Source organism: Gekko japonicus, unplaced genomic scaffold, assembly GCF_001447785.1.
Source record: "Gekko japonicus isolate JY-2015 unplaced genomic scaffold, Gekko_japonicus_V1.1 scaffold2029, whole genome shotgun sequence".
NCBI classification, from domain to species: domain Eukaryota; kingdom Metazoa; phylum Chordata; class Lepidosauria; order Squamata; family Gekkonidae; genus Gekko; species Gekko japonicus.
Window position 1 is genome coordinate 306,136 of NW_015167596.1, and position 4,772 is coordinate 310,907.

Sequence of the window (4,772 nt, forward strand, 5' to 3'; positions counted from 1 at the left end):
TTTCTGCAAACTCAAGGAAGTGAATGAAACAGCAAAAACTGTGTGTGTAACTACTTAAAACTATAGATTCAGGTGGGTAGCTGTGTTGGTCTGAAGGAATAGAAAGTTTGCGTCCAGTGGCACCTTTAAGACCAACAATGTCTTTTGAAAGCTTATACCCAGAATTAAACTTTGTTGGTCTTAAAGTTGCTACTGGACTCAAACTTTGTTCTAGTTAAAACTATGAATAAATGAAACTAACTTGGTCCTGTACTGGCTTCAGGCAGAGAAAGGTCTTTCTCCTTCACCCGTTCCATGAAATCCTCTTTAGATATTATTCGCAAGCACTGGAGATCTTTCATACACAAAAATCCCCCCCAACTACCTTGCTTGATCCTGGATAAGCCTTCAGCTTTGAGTAATTGGCGCAAGATGGATGAAAGCCCAGTACGTTTAGGTTATACTTAAAAACCTTTGTTTTTAAAATTATAACCATGAAGCTTCCCTCATTTTGAGTGTGTGTTTTCTTGGGAGGAGAACTACTGGTGAGCTTCCATTTCTTTTTCCCTGGCAGGTGCTTGTACGCCAGGAGAAAATTCCAGAGGAAAAGCTTTCCCCCATTATTGCATATTTCATCCACCTCACACCCCTTTTGTATTTGTTTAAGACGCAGTAGTGCCCCTGAACCAGGAACCTCAGAGGAGGAAGCAGCACCAAGACTAAACAGGTTGAGGTCTTGGGTACGGAATTGTGAGTCAGGGGAGCTGAAATGTCACTTGTATTGTTCGTGAGTTAAGGAAGACAATGCAGGATGTCACCACCCCATTGCTGTCACCAAAGACGGAAGAAACTATCACCCATTTTCGCTTTGAAGGTGCAGGCAGCTGTGTGGTCCTCCTGAGGCTGAGCAAAATGCAAAAGCCATGAAAAATACCTCTTCTTAGGACCAACCCAAATAAAACTGGACAGCGTGCAAGTTTTTTTTGGTAAAAGAATTTTTTATTTTCATGGAAATAACCTCTTACAGTTTAAAAAAACTATTAAAAAACTATTATCATTCTTAAAGCGCAAGTTTTTACGCTCTCCAGAAAATGGTAAGATCCTAATAAAAGGTATTAAACTACTCGTATGGCAAGAACCCCACAAGCATCTTCAGCAAGGGCGACAGATTTGTCGCTATTTAATGACGTCTGCGAGGCCGCTGTGTCGGTCACTAGCATCAAATGCCTGGATAAAGGGGAGTGGCCAATGAGGACGAGGCAGATTTCTGTCTCATGCTGATGACGCAACCCTTACCGACGAGCCGTTGCTAAGGGCGCCATGGACGCCACTAGGAGACCGCTCTGTATCCCTCCCCAGATGGGGCTTTACGCGGAAAAGCACCGCCTTTTCCAAATAATGCAGGTGAGGAGAAGGCGGGCACGGGAGACCCAGTCAAGCCCAAGGAAATAAACTGGCACCGCTTGGTAGAGTTCATGGAAGAAGTTCTTGGAACGGGGAGGGGGGAAGGGGTCTCTGTGTTAAGAACTCCCAGAATCCAACGCGGTGCGGGCGGACCTGGAAGAAGACTACAGTCCCCAGCATGCTCTTGGGAAAGGCCATTCTTTCTAGGAGTCCCTGAGTTATCTGGCTGTGCTTGGAGTTTAGAGCAGAAAAGATTGGGGAGCAATGCTGCCTCTAAGCTGTGGCAAAAAATCTACTTTGTGAGCTACTGGCAGTAAAGTTGTGAGTGAGCGATTTGGCCGCTGCATAAATCAGTTTGCTCTGGAGCCCTCCTTCCTGAGCTAAGACAAAAATGTATGAGCCGGAGGCTAGAAAACTGTGAGCTGGCTCACACTTACTCAGCTTAGAGGGAACACTGCTGGGGAGATGGTAGTTTCCGCCTGACCTGGAAAGGTCTGGAAAGCGAAGCAGGGCCAGCCTTGATTAGTACCTGGATGGGAGAGACCTAGTCCATTGCCTCTCTACGCAGAGGCAGACAACGGCAAACCACCTCTGAATATCTCTTGCCTTGAAAACTTTATGGGGGTGCCACAGAAATCAGCTGTGCTTGGTGGCACTTTAAGCCAACCAAAAAGAAGTAGGGGTTAGATGGAAGATTATGTTGCATTGCTTACAACGGCCTGGAATCACCACTACAAGGAAGTAATATCATCCAAATGCAACCGATTTGGCCTTCCCACTGTCTGTGATCGTAGAGTACAGACCTAAGCAGTTGTTAAGTTCTGGAGGGAGTTAGTGCTGCCACTAAGCCAAGGGGTTTTTGCTTTGCATGTGCTGATTTACAGTATTTATGGCACTGCAAGGCAAGTTGTTTTCCAAGGTATGCCATCAAAAAAGTGGAGCTTGTCTAACATTTGCATGTATCGGACGAAGTGTGCATGCTCACAAAAGCTTACACCCAGAATTAAACTTTGGGCCCCGGTCACACAGCAGAGTTGCCGTGGGAGAGGCACGGATGGTGGGCAGATTATCCGGGTGCGATCACACCCCAACATCTGGGAAGTGGAGCGCACCCATGGCTTACCACCGACAATGCGCCTTAAAAAACTAGTACCTCCAAGGTACTAGTAAACATTTGCCATGGGCTGCCTCCAGACGCCCGTGGTGTGATTGCGCCGGCACGCGGCATTTCCCTCCGGTCCCTCGTTTACCCACTGGTGCCGAGGGAAGGTGGTGTGCCGATGGCGCGTCTGATCGCGTAATCGCAGATCAAACTGTGCCAACAATTCCCCCCCCCCCCCCCCCCCCCCCGCGATATCCGGCCCGTGTGACTGGGGCCTTTGTTGGCCTTAAAAGGTGCTGCTGGCCTCAAACGTTGTTCTATTTGCATAAAAGTTGGTCGTCTTAAATTCAGGGTTGCCTTCCTTTTGAGTAAATATGGTCTTCATGTGAAGTGTCAGAGGACTTGTTGAGAGGGGGCTAAAGAAATAATGGGTATACCCTACATTAAATCATCCATCCTCAAGCTTGAACTTCTCTGGGTCTTTAATAAAACATTTACTCAAGCAGTGAGCCTAATCTACAAACTCATTTAAGAAAAGTAAACTAGACTTTAAAGGCATTTAAGGATATGTGCCTTAGTATATAATCTGCTGGTGTTTTGAAAGCTCAGAAAACTTCAGACAAATAGTCATCGATCAAAAACTCCGCACACGCACGGACATGAAATATGTGTGGTCCAAGTGACCTTTCAGCACATCAGGAAGACATCTTCAGAGCCAGTAGCTTCAATGAGCCTGAGGAGGAAAGCTGAGTCCCTTTCCCTGCAGTCACTAAACCAGGAAAACCGCCCTTTTGAAAGGCTGAAGCAGTCTGTAGCTGGTGATTCTGCCCCCTCCCCCCATTAATCTACCTGCCTGGTGTGTTGCAACAAGCAGGATTTCATATACATAAAACTGTATAAATAAAGCATCTAGTGATTTTAGCTCAGTATGGTTTCCTCTGAATGAACTGGAAATGAATTGAATTGAGAGGTGGGAGGGTGGGAGCAGGATTCTCCTTGGGCTGTTTCAGACCTTTTAAGAGTGCAAGCGAGATTCATGGGCTGACACCTGGTAGTTCTGATTTCATTGCAAATCTGGTGAGTGTTTTTCTCACACCTAAAACAGAAGCTTTTGATTTCAAGCCCGAATCTTCATCTTGTTTGGATGAGATGAGCAGCTAAGCATCATTAACTTGAGGGGGTGTCAGACAACCAGAAAAAAGCCACCTTAAAGGTGAGGAAATAATTTGTCTAGTTGTTTAACCATTCCTGCCTCTTCTCTGAGCAGCTCCTTTTGAGTGAGGAGGGCTGCAGGATGACCACAGAGCACTTAAATGCAATAGGACACATCAGTCTACAGTTCTAACATATTTATTAGCTGTGTTGTTTCCCCCCCTTGTCATTCTTTTGATCTGTTAAAAATGTTTTCACTATTTTGCATGATAATTTAACGAGCCACCTGTATATACAACTGTGATCTGTAATTCCATTTCAATGTATCTGAAGAAGTGTGCGTGCACACGAAAACTCACATCTTGAATAAAACTTTGTTGGTCTTAAAGGTGCCGCTGGACTCTGAGTTTGTTCTGTTGCTTCAGACCAACACGGCTGCCCAGTGGTGCCTTAACCCACTTAAATGCAAATTTGGCAAGGACCACAGTGGCCTCTCGTGGTGGTTGGGTGCAGCTGCAGGCAAATCCTGCAGCTCCTGGAATAGCTGGGTGAGAAGTAGAAGATCTGATGGATAATCAGTTCTAAGAGTTGTCCAGTGTGGTATCTCTCTAAGATGAAGGTGGTGCTGGTGGTATAGACCTACCATCTGGTTAAGCTGCGGTGGCTCAAGTGGTTAAGACGCTGAACTGCAGGCTGTGGAAGGTCGGTAGTTCAGCAGTTCAAGACCCGAGTGTGCCGCGTGACGGAGTGAGCTCCCGTCTCTAGTACCAGCTCCTGCCAACCTAGCAGTTCAAAAGCAAGAAATTGCAAGCAGATAAATAGGTACCACTTCAGTGGGAAGGTAACAGCGTTCCTGTGTGCCTTGGTGTTTAGTCATGCCGGCCACATGACCACGGAAATGTCTTCGGACAGCGCTGGCTCTTCGGCTTTGAAACGGAGATGAGCATCGTAACCCTAGAGTCGGATTCGACTGGCTTTTGAGCAAGGGAACCTTTACCTTTTACCATAGCCACAATGAACAGAAGGTCTGGTTTGACATATGAACAAAGTTTGAGTCCAATGGCACCATTAAAACCAACAAAGTTTTATTCAGGGTGTAAGCTTTCATGTACAGGTCCACTTCTTCAGATACAGT